This window comes from Ceratosolen solmsi, unplaced genomic scaffold (assembly GCF_000503995.2).
Source record: "Ceratosolen solmsi marchali unplaced genomic scaffold, CerSol_1.0 scaffold57, whole genome shotgun sequence".
Classification (NCBI taxonomy): domain Eukaryota; kingdom Metazoa; phylum Arthropoda; class Insecta; order Hymenoptera; family Agaonidae; genus Ceratosolen; species Ceratosolen solmsi.
This window is the reverse complement of record NW_011948427.1, coordinates 3317815-3340391: the sequence shown is the minus strand read 5'-3', so window position 1 is coordinate 3340391 and position 22577 is coordinate 3317815. Positions and strand designations below refer to the sequence as shown.

Genomic DNA, 22577 nt, shown 5'->3' with positions numbered 1-22577 from the left:
AATAATAATTACACAATTAAGATATAACGTTCTTATTTTATTTATCTTTCATGCTAAAGAGTCTGAATTATATTAGCTAATTTTATAATATTTAGGTTTCCAATGTAGAAATATATTTTATAAATTCAGAAATCGTAATTTATACAATCATAGATATTTAGAAAGATGGGCGTTTACTTAGTATACTTATTTTAAATTATTCATTATACTGATTTCAAATAGTAAAGTCATACAAGCTAGTCAAACTTTTCCTTAAATATCCTTATGAATTCTTATAATGTAAACAATAAAAAGTATACATTAACTATTAATTACTTTATCAGAAAGTATACTTTATCACAGTATCAGCATATAATTTATTTAATTTAAGCTTCAATAGTAAAAAAAAAAAAAAAACGCTGACGATTTAAATTTTTCGTACGTAAATATAATTTCTATGTAAATAATATACTAAATCTATAAGTATTTTATACTTATAATACCTAATGTTCGCAATATCTGTAAAATTGTAAATTAAAAAAAAATATATTTATACATATGTACATTTAAAATTGAATGATGACATTTGATTGAAAAATATCCTGCATTATCATAAATCAAAAACAGTTTTTCGACATAATAAAATGTTCGGCATCATTACATATATAATAGGGATTATGTAGACTTTGCTGGTTAAGGTCGAAATGTTTAAAGCAAAAATAAATTGAAATTTTTACTAATCGGGTTACGCATACAGCTAATTAAATACTGTAGCACGTTAGGCAGCATTCTGATAAAAACAATTCAAATAATTAATACGGGAAATAGCGGGATATTTCATTAATGTACGATCCAACTATATTTCCAATTATAAGGAAAGCCAGAAATAATGACGTGGGAAAACATTTTTCGACAATTTAAGTGAAAATAAAAATAACAATAACAATTGAATTTTGTTAAAGTTGAATATTTAAATAGGATTATTATGTAATTATTTGGTGTTTGCAGATTCTAAAAAGGTTCATTTCTTATCAAATTTTCAGCACTTAAATCAGCGCGTTAAACGAGAGAGGCTAACCCTATGTACGAATAATGATAATATCAGAACGAAGAGTCACACCTCTGCCTGATTTATGATAACGCTTTTAAAAAATGCTTCCCGCAGGTGCCTAAAAAAGGTGTCACTCGTCCAAGTATGAGTTTCACCTTTTTTTTGCAGCAAATAAGACAGGGTCAATTTAAACAACCTTGCCTACCAGAAATTCGGGAATCCGACCCCAAATGCAAAGCTAAGTACGCTCGTATTACTTATCTTTCGAACAATTACTTACTCCAGCATTCTAATTCCTTTAAAAATACATAAAAAAAAAGACTGTTATTAATATATTGTATTAATATATTAATACATTTCAACAAAAGCAAAAGCTTGCGTTAATAATATTCTTTCATTCCGGTTTTCATAATAACAACCATTAGCACTGTTGTTCAAATTGCTTGAAGCCGTATTTCATAAAGACTAATTATCTACTGAACAATCAGATTTTTTTTCACAACCTAAACAAATAAATTTTTATTTCTACGATCCATGTGCCTTCAAAACCTTATTGATTAAATCACTTATAATTACCGATATATATGTATATAACTCAGTGTGAATTTTGGCTTTGGCTTAAGAAATTTATTTGATTTATAATCAATAATAGCGCAAATAATCTTTATTTCGTTGCTTAACTATGAGATTTTTATATCTCAATAAAATGTGGTACATTGAAGATACATCAATAAATATTTTATTACAAATATAAGAAGAATTTCATTTATTTACAATTTTGTTTACACACATTTGGCACTTTAATTCTATATTTTTACAAAATTTATATAAACTTCCACTTTCAATTATCAAAAAAATAATATTATTTAATTTATTAAAGATAATTGAATGAAATTATTAAATATCGCAACAGTTCGATAAACTGTCGAATTAATATTGAATATTGAATATATTATGTAAACAAAGAGGCACTGCCCAATCACAAGACAGACGAACTTTCCTCGTGCAAATATTTATTGCATTTACTAATCCAGGTGGGAAAGTACTTATTGTAAGATTTATTGATCTCAATTGGAATATGAACTAGTTCGATTAATAGTCTTTATCCGATTATCCCGCTAATTTCATAATTATTCTTTTTCTTCACATATCTCGCTCTTAAAGATACATATCTCAATTGCTAAGATTTGTCTTAGAGTATTAAAATATTTAATATTAAAAATTCGCATAAATAGTCGAACAAAATTTTATCCAAAATTTTTTTTAAGCCAAAGTCAATGCACATACAAGCAGGTTGGTGCATGTGGAGGGCAAAAGACTTCCTAACAAAAAAAGAATTTTCTAACCAGTAATTTGTGTAGTTGCGATTAACAATAAATAATCCATATAAATTACTCGAATCACTCGAACGATCTATTGATAATTTTTATTTTATCTCAAAAAATTATTTTCATAATTACCAAATTGTTATTATTTAATAAATAATTATTAATTATGCTTTATATACTGCCCTATGATCGGTGTATATTAGGTGCTTATTTAACTAAATGTATATGAGAAAACATTTAATGATATCTATTTTATATTTGGTTCGTAATATTTTCAAATTTATATATGTAACTCAATTATTATAATTTAAGAATACTGTACTATTTAAATTCAACAAAATATTAAAAAAAATATGAATACTTCTTTAATAGAAAATATTTCATATAATTTGTTATTATGTGCAAAAAAAATTTTCTTATTCAATAAAAATCTCGACATCGAATGTCGTGCTCCAACAAATTTTCATAGACAAAATTCTTTCAAAAAATTCTTTACAAAATTTCAGACTATTAAAAAATCACACTAATATTTGTATGAATAATAATATTATATAAAAGTATTTATACAACTATTTATACATTTCTAATTATTTGCACAAACTGTTTATAGAAATATATATGATTTTTATGCATTTTATAAATATTATTAATATTATGATTATGTTAATCAACGAGTATCATAATATGTATTCAAAACAATTTCATGATTAATGAAAATATATAAATTGATTAATGAAAATTTATAAAATACGTTATGTTCTCGTCTTGATTAAAGTTTTACAGGCAGCTTAATTTAATTTAATTTTAATGTAATTTGAACTCTATTAATCTTGTTATCCGATTAATTCTTGATAATTACATCTTTATTTCTTTGTATTAATGATTCGCCAATTTGAACATTAAATCATGAAGTTTTGACATCTTTTAATGGTTTCAACGAATAAACGATGCATCTATGGTAATGTGATGCATATATAGAAATTGAAGAAAATTTTAATGGAAATCATTTTAGTCGAGATCATACATTTTGTTTAATACAGAAACACATATACTTGTGTAAGCTCGCACAATGTAAACATCAACACATGCGTCTATACATGAAAAAACTTTGTCCTTATTTTGGTTGTATGCAAATATTAATTACATTACATTGGTGAAAAAATGTTGAATAAATTACAATTCATATAATCGATTCTGTAATTAAACAAAATTTTGTACTGCTAGTGAAAGTAAAATACCAGAGAGTAAAGACAGCAAATGAAATACAAACTCAAAACGCACTTTCGTACGTGCCTCTATTAATATTCCGTAAAGCCGCTACAGATTTTTTATAAAATAATTTTCAGTGTTAGACGAGGCTCAATGGATGCAATTATATATGAAAACTCATCGTAAAATATTACAAATTAATTATTATTATTTTTACAGTGATAATAATGATGATTTTATTGAATTTTACAAATGGATAGCAGACATTATGTTTCTAATTATTTCATAACTTTAATTTAACACTCTATTGAAAAACTAAAAACTGTGTGAGCAAAAACGAAAAATTAATATCTTTCAAGGCTCTAATAAGTCAAAGCACAATACGTATTAATAATAAAACTAACGAACGAAAATGCAAATATTTTATTAAAAGCAATGGAGTGAAACAACATTAGCCAAATTTCAATCTAGAAATTGCACTCCACGTAAATGCCATGGACTAATGTAGTAGTAGTATCGAAAAAGGAAAAAAATCGACAGCGGATACACCCGTTGTTAGTGCATTGGCTTACCTAAATTAATCAGCCCCGGTGACCTAATCCATATGAGCGAACAGTGCATAAAAATATAGATTGATATCGTTAATTGTACGGCGACTTCTCGTAATTCGAAAGTAATACCGAGCGTTGAAGTGTACAGAGGCGTGGAGAAATAATGTTAGGAGGCTCGATCGAGCGTAACTTAATCTCGCCACCTGATCAGCGAGGCATCGGATCGATAGTCCTCTCTCTATCGCCAGCCACTCGTATTTCTCTTTTATCTCGCAATCAGCGAGCGTGCCCATCACTCGCAGTAACGCGCGGACTTTGCTCCCTATTGTCGTTGCAAATCCTGCATGGAACCTGCCCATTGAGCCCACGATCGCAACTTTCTAACGTTCGGCCGAAAGGGAGAGTTGGCTATGCGTGGGCTGCGCGCTAGAAAAGCCGCTGTTTATGCAATTATAATTACAATTGAGCTGTGCTCATGTATTCGAGGGTAAGTAGTCGAATATCAATGGAATACGAGGATGAAGCGGTAAGGTATTGTTGTGTAATTAGCATTAAAGGACTATCGTACCTTACTTTAAGGATTTGAAGAAATGAAAGAGGAAATTTCCTATCTCGACATTAGTGCATATTGTGCGAGAAAAAACTTTACAAGTTCAAGTAGAATTACATTTATCTGAACAAAGTAAAAGTATCACTTGGCTTACAAAATTCTTCACTTCCCATTGAATATGTGAAATATTTATATACTCTAATCATATATTTATATTAATTTATCTGTAATTTAAAAGAATCCGAGGATTAAATTTTGCTAAACATGCCGATGGTAGCCTATATACACTTGTTTCTATAAATCTATTACGTGACATTGCGAGCTACGTTACTTTGCAGTCTCGGTGAACGCAGGGATAATTGGAATTTACGATATTCAAACTAGACTCGCGCGTACATATTTTAATGGACATGCAATAATGTAACTTCGTATCGAAATCGGACTTTCAATTTATATGAACGAGTGCCTAAGACACATCACAACTAACTTGAGCGCCAACGAATATCACTATTTTCCCCCCTCGCAGCGGACGAATGAAACCAGCTGGATTACATAAAATGAGCTCCTGCTCGGCCAAAATCTCTCCCCTATCTACGTAATAAGCTGAAAGCTACGTCCGTAGGAAAAAGCAAACAAAGGATACAAGTCTGCGCGTTATAAGGTTCTTGCATAAGCCAGGAGAAGTTTATGCACTTCGCGGGGTTCAATGACACTCGCGACTCTACCGTGAAAGCGTGAGACTGACGTGGAGTATAACCACTTTCGCGACAGGACGCATGGGTGGACCGTCGCTTACAAGTTTTTCCGGTTTGCCCTACTTGTGCCAAGTTTTCGAATTCTTTTTAACTTTGGCCCTCGGCACCTGTAAGCGAGGGGTTTGCTCGGAATTTTCATGGGGTTGTCCTGACTTCTATTCTTACTTCAAGGCGGCAAGTGAACTGACTTGGCTCGTCTTCAAAACTTACCCAACTCTCGCTTCACTTAAGCCAATCATAAAAGCATAGATAATACGCGCACATTAAGATGTAAATATAAAGAGTGCTACGTGTATTAGCCGTACTAAGCGTAGATTTCACGTTTATTTTCAAATGCATTTATCCTATAAAGGTCGTACTTAAATTTTTTACTTAAATCATGCACGATTTTTCTATATTTATGTAAAAGTCACCATATTAATGAATTATAGTGCATAATTTATGACGATTATTCGCCATTAGGAATCTATTATTGTTACTCAAACTTATCACGCTTACTTTCCTTGCAAGCAGAATATGTAAATTACGTAGATAACTGTATAATGCCTGTAGATAATAGGAAAATAAGAATCTAGTTAAGAAAATTATTTCCCAAGACATAAGTGTTATTCATAATAGTTATTCGTAATAGAGAGTAAAAAAAGTTGGTAAAATAGGTAATTTTTTAATAAAAGACTCGATTCTCTCATTATAAAATTTAAGGAGGATTGCTATTTCCGTATAAAATGTTTCCGATATTGTCAATTTTTGTTTGCGGTCAAGATTCTCATTGATAAACGTATTAGATAGAACATGAGAATGAAACATTCGCGATATAGTTTCTGGAAGAAGGAAAGTCACGTTACACGAGCAACAATGAAAGAAAAAGCGACCAAAGTCCACGAAGTTTAAAAAAATATATATCCTTATAGCCGACAATGAACGAATAAAAAAAGTTGAAATCGCCGATTATTACTCCTGAGAAATTTTCGTGATACATAAGTAAAAGTACGGAGAGAAAAATATGATTTTAACATTATAGGAGAAGCAATGTTATAAGAGATAAAGTCAGGTCGACACGTAATACGAACTACTATTCTTATGCGGCATATTTTGTAATCGTCGATAGAATTATAGAAATAGTTTAAAAATCCATAGTTTTTTGCGTTGCAATATTCATATGTAACTACATGTACGTAATATTGGCATACAATTCATGTCTCTGAACGAAATGCATGATGTACATACAATGCACACTAGTGTGCAATAGTTTAAATTTATAGCATTCAAATATACTTGCTATAAGTTTCACGATTTCATTATAATTCTTGTGGAGACATTGAGACGAAGCAGACAACGTAAGAGCGCACACTTGCATCTATACATTTTTGATTATATAAACATTGTTTACGATTTAAGAGCCTAAGCAAAACAATGTATCGATAGTGCATAGAGAGAAATTGCAGTGTCAGAATACATCATCCATAATTTGTGTTCGTAAAAAATTTTTATGAACATACGAATCTGTTAAATATGAATAGCTTGACAATAAAAATTGTACCATTTGTGATAAATGTGAAATTGACGGCAATCACTATTCGTTATGCTTTTCAACCCGACGCTTTTCTTGAAATACGTCGAAAACTTGAAAATAAAAATTCGCATTTTAACTATTTTTGCAATTTCACTGGAGCAAATTTCACCTGCAGCCGTATATACAGATTTTAATAAATAACAATCGCAATAATGTACGATTAAAATTATGCGAAAGATAATTATAGCGCTCGGATGTGAATAACCTACCGCGTTCGCTTCATAAAGTCGGAGTTCGTTTGAAAGTTAAAAAATTTTTTCACATATAAGTCCTTAATATTCCAAATTAAAAACATATTTCTTGCGCACAGTCGATAATTATAATTTTACTTTCCGATATATGACAAGTGATAATTTCACTGCTTTATAATATATATTTCTCTCAATTTATCTCAAAGCTTATTGCAAAAGAAACACAAATCCAATGATGATGACGATGATGATTCTTATAGAGCCGTCGCTTGTCAGTGACACGGCCCTTATCGGATACAGAGCATTTCTTATTAATTTAATATACCAAAAACATAGGCTCGCGCGCTACAAAGATACAATCCAATAAAAGAGACTCTGGAAGCTCGTTCGGTGCAATTTTACTATGGCAACACTCCAGTTTATCCTTCGGGCAAATACGGCAATGTAAAGCCGTCGACCCGCTAAGGCTCGAGCACCTTATCTCGACAGCCTCAGGTTCTCGTAGACGATAAACTCTCGCGCAAATCGTAACGCAATTGCTCTCGTTCCGCTGCCGGTTGACATTCGCTGGCACCGGCTGGCTGCCCCCTCGCCACCCCATTCCGCCAAATCCCCATCCCCGTTTCCCCCTCATCCCGCCGCCTAGCCAGGCTACGGAGTGAAAACTGGCCCAATCCGGGTCAGGCGCCTCATCGAGATCGGCGGCCTCCGCAGATCTCTCGCGCCTATCCGCGAAACGAGACCATCGACCCGCCTCCCCCGCCCCGCGGAGAAAGTCATCGGCGGCTTATCTCCCCGACGACTTTCCTTTACGCCCGCCACCCACTTCGGCCTTTCTCGCGAGTCCTTGTTTACGACGCGGGAGCCTTACGGCCTCTCCTGTCTCTCCGACGGCTTTCTTTATTGAGAAACGCTGCAAGTTAGAAGTCGAGGAGGCGGGGGCCGGGACCGATTCGGGTCGGGTCGCAGCCACCGCCGTCGTCCCGATCGCGCCCGGGAAATTAAGAGACGCCGTCGTGGAAAGTTAGCGCGGCTCCTGGGAGGATTTCTAGCTTGCGATCGATCCCGGCGTCGTCTCACTTCCGTTGGCCAGTCACCGCTGCACAATATTGCACAATGCGTAAGTGCAATCGAGCTTTCGTCGCTCGTCACCTTACAATATCCAACGAGGTGAACATTCCGATAATTGCGCCGATGCCAGTCGATCATCGACCTCGTCCATTCGTGTCAATGCCTATCCAGCGATTATTTATTAACACTTCTCGTTGCTTTACGGCAACAATATCAATTCGCGTATTAAGGCTAAAATCTTTAGAAAACTTGGAGCACCAATATTTTTAAATATGCCACTTGCCTCGTTTTGCGCGCATTCCTTACCCCATCGCTTATACAAATGCGTTAACCTCGCGGAAAGTCGAGTAAAACGGAAAAGCGTTCCTTTATGCGCCTTATAATCATACCGCGTGCTAGTTGAGCAATTCGATATTTCTTAAATATATCAGTTTCAGGGCTTCCCTTTCTATACCACTCTCACTTTTCCCTCCTAGAACAGTCGACATACACTGCATCATCCAATCACGTATTATTTAGCTGAGGCCAAGAGAAAATACCACAACAATGAAGTCGTCAAAATTTTTTGTTCATTAATCAAGAAATTACTTTTACTCTTCGTCCATGCAAGATTTCTAATTGTGAAACTGTCTGAATCATCTGCATTGCAGTAGCCCCTTGACCTCTTCTATGAGATTTAAAATTTATCGGTAATATCTCTCTCTCTCTCTCTCTCTCTCTCTCTCTCTCTATCTCTCTCTATCTCTCTCTATCTCTCTATCTCTCTTCTTACATCTCGCGACTTAACGATATATCCGTGAAATCTTCTAAATAAATTACTCTTCGTAATACATAAATTATATTTAATAATTCAATATACCTTCACTGCCGTAAAATTAAATATTTTCGTTTTGTTTTCAAAGAACTTTTACTTTTGGGCTCACCTACTTTCTAAACTAACCTCTCACGAACTCAGACTAGTAATTTGCAAATTTTTAAATTAAATACACGAAACCTATCAATGTTTTTAAGCAAATGAAAAGATGCATTAAACTAATTTTACATTTCACATACTTTATAAGCCAACTTATATAAATATTTTTATGTTTTCTTGACCCTCTTTGGAACTTTCACAATTGGGCTTAATTCCATTTCTGTTAAAGTTATATTAAAAAGTCAATACAAATTGAATTCTGCAATCATATTTAAGGCATTTATTTTAAAACGATGATTATTTCGACAAATGCGCTTCTCTGCATTTTTACAAAACTCTTTCTAAATGATCATGAACCATATTAAGAAATACGTTCAAGTGCACTGGTTGCAGAGAAAAGGGATGTAAAAGAACTTAAAACGCTCGATTCAAACCAATGGTATACTCATGGTCTAAATTATTTTTTAAATTTTCTATTCATAATAACGAAATAATAACTCGAATTTCAAAGATAACTAATTTTTATTAATTTTTGTGCAAAAATGATGTAGGTTCATAAATCATCGTCGTCCACATTTGTGTTTATGTTTTTTCAAAATGCATTCTATTCTGGAGAAGCCTTCTTTAAACAAAACAAAAAAAAATCCTTTATAATGTACGCCCATCTGCATATCAAAAAACATAAATTTACTGCATACAAATTGCATGTTATGTTGACTGCTGAGAATTAACGATAATAAAAGATGTAAATACTTTCTAAACTATGATTTTTTTTTTTACTACTGATTTATTTTGACCCCTAAAGTCTTATAAAGTCGATGGAAATAACAAGCGTCAAATAGTTTTTTCCTTTTATCTAATAGAAACTGAAACCATGGAGATTCTATTTAAGATTTTTCCAGTTTTCTAAATCATTCAAGAAATTGAACGATAAAATGAGATATTCTATTAATTGACGATTTTCAAATTACTTCATTGCTTCTTTGGATACTTGTTCTTATCAGGATGGCTTCGGTTATTTAGAAATTATCTATAAAATATATACTCAGCGTAGTAGATAAAAAAACTCTGCTAACAATACGAGTAAATTTACAGTGGTGTTTACCTTTGTACCGTTGGATTATTAAAGACGATGTAAAAATGAAATAAATAGAAAGTTTCGTCTCATTGAGTCTTTCCAAGGTATTCTAGAACGGTTGTAAAAGACGTATACTATAACTTGACTCGTAGCTCTTGTTCTTTCACTCATTTTCTTTATGTATGCAAAATTATAAAGTACATAGAGGGGAAAAAGGACTGAATATTTTATTGAGTGAAATAAATTTAAAATTTTTTGTCTCGTAAAAAGTATTTACGCATACATTGTAAGCATAAGTAAATAAAGATTTGAAAAGTTGATTATTCAGAATCCTGTTTACAAATGATAATGTAACTGCTTTAATGATAAAATGTATTATAATAATAGAAATTTATAACTAGCTAACTATAATTGATTCTAGTTATCTAGTAATTATAGTAATTATCTAATGCATTATAGGTAATATATACATACATAGGCATACGTATATGTATAGCATACATTCTCCCTATAAATAATATTTCATTATTAACCAATGATTAATTTTTATGTCCATAACTCCAATACATCGATAATATTTATTATTCTGAAAAATTGGTTTTCTAAAAATTAATACATCTGTCAATTAGACAGACGGTGGAGTTAAAATTCAATTAATATTTGTTATAGATTTTTAGTATTTTAATGTAAAAATAGCGAGCTTATAATTCTAGTCACGGCATTAAGCTACGAAAACCATAATTCACACGGATTTTACAAACGCAGGTGTATATTTATTTGATGACACTTAATATTAAAACGGTAATATAATCTCGACGAGATATACGACCAATTGGGCAGAGTAGTTAAGCCAATATCACGAATACCCACATTTGGCTCAAACTTCTTTGGATAATATAATAGGAATAATTAAAAAGAAAAAAGTAAAGAAGAAAAAAATTTGTAACGATAAATTGAGACTACAAGGTCACGCCGAAACCCAACGAATCACTCCTAATGTCTCGGAGAAGCGGTATAAAATGAAAAAGAGAGAGAGAGAGAGAGAGAGAGAGAGAGAGAGAGAGAAAATGAATTTAATAGATGATAATTAAATGAGTCAGATTCAAAGATTCCTAGCTTCCTCCGATAATCGGCTAGAATGTTTGGCCGAGGTTATTTCAAAGAAGAAAAAATGAGCCCGGAGCAGACTCCCCGATCGCTCAACGCCCGAAGGACGCATTACGTGGGCGTGCAGACCGAAAACGATGAACGTCTGCGCCTGTTTATTAGACGGCGCGCGTGGCAACCGAGAAAGTGCAAATGTCAATGGCGACTAAAAATAGGCCTTTCGCCGGTGCTGCGCAGCACAATGAGCAACGCTGAAATCCGTCTGGTGATTTTTTTTTTATTCCACTCGACGGACTGCCCACCGGCTCCACTGAGCTTTTCGGATTCGCACGGGGATTAAGTTTGACCGTTTGACTGATGGAAAATTTCTGCAGAATACCCTCGGTCCATGGATGAGGCGATCGAGTGAGATTTTGACGCGCGACGTTGAATTTGCTTTGCAGAGACCGAGGATGAAGTGGTGCTAGCAGCGCTGATAGAACAACTCAGCCAGATGATGTATCTATAAATTTAGAAAGTCATATATCTTGTCGAAGCCATCTCGAGAATAATATAGCGCGAGCTTCTATCCCTCTTTATCCCATACTCTTCATTATTCCATTGCTAATATTTGTGAGTTTGATCGATTGGTGTAATATTCAGCTTAATATCGGACGAGCCTAAGCATTGCACTCAACTAGACTTCGATTAAATTATGGAATGACATTGTCCATGCTACTTTCCTGGACTTTCACTATTTTATCTCGACGGTCTGATATAAACAATAATGAGCGGTAATTCTTAGGCGTCTTACTGCACTCTCCGTTACTGCAGTTTTTATTCTAATTTCACTGATTTTTATCAAATTTCAGCGACACGTCCCATATAATGAATAACTGACGAACGATAAAACGAGGCACGAAACGAAGTTATTGTAATAATAATAACAAGGTGTAAGAGCACCAAAGGATATGCACAATCCATGATAATTATACATTAAATAATTTAGAAAATTGCTTAAATTCTAATTAATTAGGCTGTTTGAATAGAGAGAGAGAGAGAGAGAGAGAGAGAGAGACAACGAGAGAGAGAGAGAGAGAGAGAGAGAGAGAAATTAAAAGAAAAAGATTCATCGTACAGTATTTGAAAATTATGCAAATCATATGAAGCATGTGATGTAAAGTTATAGATAAATGTTTATCTAAATAAATGAAACCTTTACGACGATCTTTATCACTGAACCTACAAATTTATAATAATGACATTTATTTAATCGAATAAATTTTCAAGTACTAGCGAGTAATTTTTCTTCCAAATTATCTTTCCGTCCGTAACTTCTAAATTAATTTATTAAGTAAACTATGTCAATGCTAAAAACATTTGATTTACCAAATACGACCCATTAGTATGTATTGAAACGATGCTAGAATACTACTAGAGCAAACTCTGACAAATTAATCGCAATATCCTTGCGCTAATCAAGAGTAAAATACTCGTAATACAATGCGAAGGAAACGGAAAAAGCATTGACGAGGAAAAATAACGGACAAGGCGTCACGCATCATGACGTAGAAAGCATGAAGGCTCGTATCTCACATCGTCGCGTGACACGCAACTTCTATCTGTCTCTCTTTCTCCCTTGGCTTTTACCGGTTCGCACCATCGTGGCCTTGAAACGGATTCCCCCGTGTAAAATCCATGCGCCATCCTACATCTCCCACCCCTTGCCACTTTTGCCCCCCCCCCCTCGCGCTTCCACCTCTTGCTACGTTCTCCTTTTTCGAGCTCTTTGCCTTCGAGACAACACCAGTAGAAATTCTATTTAGGCCGGTGTATTGCTTCTTGCCACGCTCAAAATATTCTCTGTCGCAATCAAATGATGTCAATGAGACGTAGCATTACCCACATTCAAATTGGCACTTTCAATACTCTTGACAATCATACTCCGATACTCCAAGTGCTACGAAATGTATTTAAAAAAAAAAACTATTGATTTCAATTCAAGTATTATCGATCGCAATAATAATATTAGGGCAATTATCTTTTACAAGTGGCGATCTATCGTGCGTTGTCCTCCTCAAATAAACAAGTTGCACTGCTGTGCGTAAAAAAGACTGCCTCCTCTCCTAAATTCACTAGCCAATTTATACTTTACGAACGCCACTTGAACTCTACGTTTAAAACGCGCCTATGCTAATTTCATAAAACGGAGATGAATCGAATGTAGAAAAAAGTAAAGAAATTAATTGGAACTCTTACGTTAAAGCCTATATAAGTGGAGTAAATTAACCTTTCGACTAATTGCTCAAGTACGATTATTAACTATCGCAAGTGCGAACCAACTATTACGACTGGCTTTACGCAGCGCTCCATATGTTAATGAGCTAATATCTTTCATAATTTTTTCTCGTTTCCCCTCCCCCTTGTTTTCTTTTCTTTTCTTTTCTTTTGTTTTTTTGTTTGTTTTCTTTTTTTTTTTTTTTTTTGTTTTTTTTTTTTTGTTTTTGTTTCTGTTTTTGCTAGATGGCCACTCGACAAGGTGAATGAATTATCCCGATGGCGCGCCAACTCGCTGGCACAATTAATTATCAGTCAAGAGTAAAAGCTCTCTTGCATCGCGCCCCAGCGCAAAGTCAATTACCTCCTGCGCCGTCGCATATAACGGCGTGCCAAATATTTTCTAAACCCAGTGTCGCTGCATTAAAAGCCCAATCCTCGGCTTCGTTACGGCCATCTATCGGACGGCCCAAACTCTCGTAGCGACATTAATAAAGCGCCAAGCTTGGAGCTTGGAGGAGCCTTGAGCTCGGTGAATTATTAGGGCAACAAAAGTCGCTGGAGTGCGCGTTTACGCCGTTCCTTTTAATTGGAATGGCGAATGGGACGTACGCGGCTACGGCTAGACATTAGATTATCGGCACGAGGAGCGTGTAGCCCGATCGTGCGATTTAAGTTTCGAGTGGCTAGTGAGGGCTCGTTTGCTTTTCTGAATTCAGATGCTGGAAGGGGAATACGAAGTCTGAGGAATTTCAGGCCATCGGCAATGCTTTGAAAATCATCGATTATGAATTTTATGGACATTTGACTTTATGCGTGGGCTTTCGATATATTGACGATTCATTCATGAAACATTTATGAAACGCCGTGGATTACGTGGCATTAATATTAAAATATATAGCAGAGGGTAAAGTGACGGTAGTACTTTTCCTTGAGCACTTGTCAAGTCTGCGTCATAAAAGGAATAATTAAACGCTCTTAATCATTATTTGTTTCACAGCAATTAAATTAGGTGTCTTACTAATCGTACAGCGATGGCTTTTTAAACTTTCAATGGAACGATATTTTTCTATATTTAATCACCCAACTATGATATCATGATAATTTCATTTAATTATAACAAAATTATAAATTATCCAATAAATACAAACTAAGTCTTTCAATTTTATATTATTTAGAGTGAGAGAGTGAGAGGGGAAAGGAGGTATAGAGCTTGATATCGATTATGGAAGAACTTTTACATTTTTTTATCTCGACTTTTAACGATCAATCATTCGAAATGTGATCTTGAACGAAACAACGATTAGCCAATTAATTTTGATTTAATTGACCTTCTATCATACCATTTTATCCGAAATTCTAAAACCAATTGTCTTGGGAAGTGAAATAACTAGTATGTGTTTTTGATTTTTGTTATTTGTTTTAGAGCCTGGTTGTCTCAATGTCTTTAGATTTTCTTCAAAGGTAATTTTTATGATGCAAGATTTTTAAATCGAGCGAAGACTATAGCATTCGTTTGTTAACAATGTAACAAATCTAGTATATTTTCAAAATAGTCTAAAAGTCATTTAAAGATTGCCTCGGTATTAATTCTAAACGAAATATAGTTTACCTTAAAACTGAGGGCTTCGATAATTTCAAACATTATTCTTAGAGTCTTTCATCTTAGCTTTTAGATTTAATTCTATTTTAACAATTAATTTAAAAAGAATAACTTCATTTGAACATTTATTTAGCTATTGATTTGGAATAATTGCTTTGGGTAAATAAGAATAATTTATTGAAATTAAAATCTTTTTCAATTCAATCTTTTATAATATTAATAAAATATTGATGAAAAACTATTTGCTTGAAATTTTATTCATTTATTTCTATTACTACTATATTTAAGATTTACTCGACTCAATGCAATGCTCGATGGTCATAATGAGAGATGGAGAAAAATGTCCCCCGACAGTAGCCACTTAAATATTTAAATACAAACAAGCGTTTATAAAAATAATAGCATTTCGGGATGAAAGTAGCGATTTCACGATGGCCGAGCAGAAGGTGACTAACGTTTTACACATTTATGTTTTACACGTAATGTAAGGCGCGTGTGTTTGAAGAAGGACGGGCTGATCCCCGAGTGTTTGTTGAACTCGAGTCGTCGACTCTTTCGGACATTACGAAGTTTCGAGTCTTCGAGACAAATCATACGATTAATCTGCGCGACACGCTTCCATAATGCATAAAATGGCCTATGCAACGCATCTGAGACTATGTGGCCGTAAAAATGCATACGTATGAGTTAAAAATTGCTGGATAACTCGACGGGAATCCGGCGAGATGTATCAAACGTTTTCCTGACATTTGCATTCTTAATTTCTTACAGCAACATTCTATTACTCGTTGGTGCTTGTTAACTGTGTTGTAATGACTGATAATCGTGGTGTAATAAAGTATTACGGCCGTTGAAATAGTGTATATACATTAAGCAAGTCACTAATTACGTAGAGGCGGTAAGGTACTAATTTATTAATTCTACTCTTATAAGCACTTAATGCTTAAAATAAATAAATAAGAGCCTATTTGATATTGATTGAAATGTTTAATAAAGTATGCTTATAAAAGATGAGAAATAGAAAAGCAAACCATTAAGCATTAAGCAAGCATAACTTAGACGTCAGGGCAGTGACAGACTCATCGTTAAATATTAATCTCAACTCTCAAGTCCAATAAACTACAAATACGCGCAACCAGTTGGATACCTAACGAAATGCATATACCCACAGGGACGAGGGAACTCAGTAACGAGCATTAATCGCGTAGACGGCCAAGTCGAGCATCAATTACTATCAATCTGTAGCGAGAAAAAAGGAAGAACGAGCAGCCAATGAAACGTCAACGAGCGTGAGAGACGAATACGGTGTAACGAGTCCCACCCGAAAATGACGAGCGATGAAGTGAGGATATCCCATCCATCCAAGGTACGAATAACTCTAACTAACCTACTTTAACGCGAGTTCCTGTATTCCAAAATTGATTGAGCTATTTTAATTTAAGAATCGGACTGTGCTTTAAAAATTTATGGAAAAATGTGGCCCGTCAAAAACATACTGCTAGTAATTATTATACAAAAGATGCCGGAGCTAAAAGATTTTTTAAATATGCTCTTTCATTATCAGAGAAATCCGTTATACTATACGTCTTTTTCTTTAATTCAATTGTTTATGTACAGACGTATGTTATTGGTTGCTTATTTTGTTATATCTGTATGCCAATAGGAAAAAAATAATTGAAACTAATTATGTATCGCGTTATTATGAATAAACGAAAGAATCAATTATTTTATTATATTGGATTTTATTAATTTGTCAAATCAAATTGTAGCCATGATAGATTTACTTTATTCATTATTATTCTTGACATTGAGGTAAGTGAATGAAATATCGGTAAGTAAATATGAATATAAATAAATTATACGATACCTTGATATTTTATCTTTATTGGATATAATTATTCCGTAATTAAAAAATATTAACCAACGATGTATTTTCACGTACAATATTCTTAACATTCTTATCAAATTCGTTTGATTTACAATAATTTAAAGTCTAAACTTACAAATTGATACACATGAACTAGTGCCAAACTAGAAAATGAATATAAATGGGTATGAAAAAAATATTTTTCTATATATCATCCAACTAATTCAAATACAATTTTTTAAATACTATAGATTTATTGAATTAAAGTGTCGTAGTTATAGTTTCAATTTAACTCACAAGTAACTTATTAACACTCGACGTTAAATTTGTTTTTTATAGGAAACTCCGAATGTATTATGCATAAATATTGAACACAATTTTAAAAAATACATATATATATATATATTACATATACATAATGATTGTATTTGTGCAAAATTTTAGTTTTACTATATCTAAAATATAGTAAGAAAATTTTGATTAACAAAATTACAATTTCTTTTTAGTTGCCCCATCAATTTATTGCTCTTATAAGATTTATATAATAAGAATTTTTCGTAACACAGTTCGTAGCTACAGTTCAGATATAAAAATTTATTCTAATAATAAACTGAAAATAAAGATTGTTTTATAAGAATCTTTAAAATACACTAATAGAAAATATAGAAAATAAGTTGTTTGATACAAATTAGTATACATTTATTAGATTAAATAATTAATAAGCTTCATTGATTAAATTACGATGTCAAAAATTTCCTATACTACTGTCCAACAAGTATTCGGATTTTAATTCCGATTTAAGAACAAGGACATCGTCTTTAAGCTCAAGTTTCTGTCAATAACTTTCATAGGAATTCAGACAAAAACTTGATTAAGTTATTCAACAGCACAATTTACAAATGATACATACACGAGATAAATAACATAAGTATTTTTGAAAAATCAAATGATATACACGTATTTAATACTAAGATCATTAATAATAAAATATTATTTAACTGTTAACAATTGGTTTTTAACAATTATATAATTCTTATATATATATATGTGTGTGTGTGTGTGTGTGTGTGTGTGTGTGTGTGTGTGTGTGTGTGTCTGTGTGTGTGTATATATATATATAAAGGAATAACATAATTGGAAATGTAGTTTGGCATATAATTAATCCTCGTCAAAAGCCTTGGTTTCAATACTTTGTTATAATAATCTTAAAATTTACTACAAGCGATTTAATTTACCTGCCATTAAAACAAAGTATATAATTTAAGAAATTATGATAAACTGTTTAAAAATAATCCATGATTTTAATTGAATGGAACAAGAGCATTCGAAAAAATTAAATTTCAACTGACGCAAATGCTAATTTACTTAAATTCAAACTGACTTTTCGACGCATTGTTTATTTATAAGCGTCGTTTCATTAAAATAGAAGGTATAATCAATGCACGACTCAGGCATCCATCAGTTAGGCTTCGAAGTTGAACCAGTGGAAAAAAAAACGCAAAATATTAAACAACAACGAAATTGCGAATAAAGCAAGTAATATACGATATTACGTTTCACATTGGTCGGATCATGGCTCTCGATTTATTATTTGCCCTTCATTCGTGGATTTTTTTTTTTACAGCGACCTCGCGCGACCCGGGACACATGATGAGTCCAGCCAGATTGATTTTGCATAGGAGGCGGAGGAGATTATGATACGGTGAACAGTCGAAGAACAAAAGAGCGGTGCTGGGGAGGCCGGGAGGAAATATCGGACGAAGCGCAAACTGCGAGAGAAACGAAGGACGCGATTACGAGTACACGAGTCTTGGAAATTTGCACGGATTAACATGTAACCGGGTTATACTGCGCGATCGCTCATAACAAAGGTCGCCAACTAGAATATGGAAGTACGCGGCTTTGCCATTTTATGCATTGTCGAAATATTCTGCTTTGGGCTATTGGTATTTCGAGCGCCGCTAGCGTCACGTGTCTAGAAAATAAGAGATATGTAGGCTAATTCCAGTGCTCCGATCAATCGCTCGTCAAGGTATTTAATGCCGCACGTTAAACGCGAACGATAAATAAATTCCTTAAAATGACTTTCAGCTCTGTAGCCGAATAATTAACAAATTTGTCAATTAATACGTTTTACCTTAATGCGTCGATACTCGAGGTATTATTAGTAATTTGTTGTGGGAAAAGTCAATTCTTTCTTCACTATAATGCTATTAGTCATTCATTGTTAATTCATTAAAATGATTGTCAATCACCTCGTTAGAGTGAGTTTCCAATCTACATTGCTACTTCTTCGAGTCGTATAAAAATTTGCCGTAATTTTTTTGATTTTCATTTCCTTAATTGGCTCTGTCGTTGCAAAATTTTTTTATTTACATCAAGAATTAGTTCAAATTTATATAATACATTGGAAATATTGAATAAAATATTAAGATTCTATTATGCATTATTTATGTCATAATTTTATATAAAAAAACTTTATGACGTTGTTGTTTAATAAAAAAAAAAAAAAATAAATAAATAAATAAATAAATAAATGAAAAAAAATAAAAAAAAATCTAGTTATTTAATTGCTACTAAATGTTATATCAATATTTTTTTTCAATTTCCAACCTATCGACTATTATTAAATTTATGTAAGAACACTGAAATCCAATATAAAAAAAAAAAAAAGAAAAGAACAGATTTCAATTAAAGTTTCTATATTTTTTATGACGTTTCATATAAAATTTGTTGCTGTAGGTGGAGCCAAATGTTTTTCATTTTCAACGTGACGTGAGAAAAGGACAAACAACGCTATTAAAAGGTATCGATAGTGTCAGGTGTAAATGTTCGATTAACCTTGAAAAGTAACTTTCGAAGGGTTTCGAGACCCTGACCATCTAAAACCACAAACTTCTTCAAATATCGATATCTGCGGTGCTCAGCCTCGACATTAATCGCAAGGTCGGAGGTTACGAGTTCGTTTTTCTGTAAAATCAAAAAACGATAAGCAAATCACGCGTGTTAATATGCAATTAATATGTAATTGTTGGCAAGATCACAGATGTATTGAACATTATCGAAGCAATATCGGCCGTTTATGCGAGCAACATAAATCGGGACTTCAAATCGACCGAAAAGTTAAAAATCGATAAAATTATTATAAGCTCATAGCTGCGAATAATGATGAACGAGCGAATCATCCACTTTTGAAAATAATTGATTGATTGAAAAATGTATTACAATGGTTAATTCTAATCTGTGAACGATGAACTGAACAATATAATTCGAGGCAAATCTTGCCTAAAAATATAAAATATATAAATGTAAAAAATTAATTATACCTTACTTACCTAACCGGGTATAATTTAAGTAAAAACCTTACGGTAAAAACCTTAGCTAATGGTTTCCTTGATTTACAATGCTGTGTAGCTAGGCTAAGTACCTAAGTAAGTATAATGCATATTGATTTTTATGCATAAAAATAAAGGCATGAAATCGATGGAGTTTCAATGTCCTCGATAATCGATTAATAAAGTTGCGTGCTGGGGCTCTGGAAAATGGGGGTGAAAGGATAAAGAAAGGGCACCGGAGATAAAAGTGTTTCATCGGCACCAGCTCACTTCCAACGACAATCGTCCGTATCCGAATGAAGCACGCCGCTCGAACATGTACGTGCCGACATCCGTACCCGTAGCAAGCGAAGCATGAAATTCGAGGCGCATGCACGCGCCAATTTCAATTCGACGCTCGATCGGATAAACGTCTGGCCAACGTCCGTCAACGTAACAATCGCCCGTAACGAGGCTCACTCGCTCCTTACCTTTAAGTAGCTCCAAGCCCGCGAGACTCGTTGTCCAACAATCGCATCTCATCGCTCGACTACATCAATCCATACGGCTCTGCGAAATCCATAATCGCTTAAAACTTCCAAGTCGTGCCGATGAGCGCCCCGGCGGTGGGGGCAGGGTGACCCTGAATTACGTAACGCGAGGCGCGAGCGAGCGGCCGAGCGATCGCAATCATATATCGACAAGGCCGCAAAGCAACGAGAAAAAGAGCGGCCCGTGGAATTCGCGCGCTCCGCGGGCGCGAATTCTCGTCTCTGTCGGGCGCCGTGCGCAAAAAAGTAACGCACGCAAAATTCAGCGAGAGCGAGAGCGCATGGACGTGGCGCTCGAGGTCGTCGCGACTTTTTCGAAAACAAACAGAAGAAAAAGAAAAGGAAAAAAGCGAGCGGGCTCATTGGGAGCGCGCGTGCCGGAAGTTCTTCTTACGTTATGTCACGGCGGGCGTTCGCGCGAGCGCGGAGCTTTGCATGTCGCTCTTTTTCTCTCGCCGATGATTTCGCTCAAGTCGAGAAGAAACGACGAGTCCGCCGCGTCCCACTCCAACGAGCCTACGCCGACTCCTCCGTGACGCAAACGGCTTCGACCGATTACCAAACGCCGCTCGCTCCCCACGAGAGATGGGGGACTACACCTCAACGCGACATTACCTCACCCGAACTCTTCTAAATATATCGATCCCCGCCACCGCCGCCACCGCCGCCACCGCCGTCGACAACCAAACCACCCATCCCCCCCCCTCCTTTTCGCCCCGTCGCCCCTTCGCCCCTTCGCCCCTTCGTCGACTTTCCCACCCATCACCCACGACTCCGAAGGGCCCATCTCCAACGTCCGAGACTTTCGCCCGACGCCGTTCCGCGGATGCGCAACGCGATTCGCTTCCGGAGGGTGGCCGCGAACTCGGCCGAAGCGACCTTGTCCTTGGCCCTGGACGCCGGTGGCTCGCCTTGGCTGCGGATCGATGCGTCGTCGGCGCTTCGTGCAGCCGCCAAGACCCTTTGTCCCGCGACTCTTCTTCGGCCCCGGAGTGCGATGAACGGCACCACTCGGTGTCGGACCTGCTGCCGAGGCTCCTACCTCCCACCCAACCCTACCTAACCCCCTTCAACTCACTCAATTGATACAATTGACTCCCATTCATATAACTATCATCGACCATCGATCGACGCTTCACGATTAATATCATCTCCCGTGATTATCAATACTTATCGTGGCTTTCGGCGAATTTCAGCTCATTTCAAGAATTTCAAGATCGGTGTGAAAACCTTGAGAATTAACGTTCGATCGATGCAGGTGTGGTGAGACGACATTGTTCGTCGTATCAATTTATAAAATGATGATATGAGAGGTTGGAGTATGACGGATGGACAATGGAAAAGATACGACCAAGCGATATCTGCTGTACCAGACGAACTTTTACGAAACCCATGAAATAAATAAATAAGCCTACGTATATTAATGCACAATGAATTTTCTCAGTACCAATATACAAACACGGAGCTATAATACATTTACCGACCATCATATATATATATATATATATATATATTAACTACCATTTATATATTGCTGCTTTTGACTATTACAAACGCTGTTTTTTCCTTTAATTATTTTTAATATATAAACTAATCGAGATAATTCGGACTTCGATATTCATCGTCAAAA

At 34.6% G+C, this 22577-nt stretch overlaps 1 long non-coding RNA gene across 1 annotated transcript; it reads left to right on the top strand.

Annotated features, from left to right (window-relative positions):
* The first annotated feature begins 8124 nt into the window (after nucleotides 1-8124).
* Nucleotides 8125-16693, top strand: LOC105363427 (uncharacterized). Its single transcript, XR_912922.1, has 3 exons — nucleotides 8125-8307; nucleotides 16387-16581; nucleotides 16658-16693. It is a non-coding gene; the product is annotated as an uncharacterized LOC105363427 (long non-coding RNA).
* Nucleotides 16694-22577: the final 5884 nt, after the last annotated feature.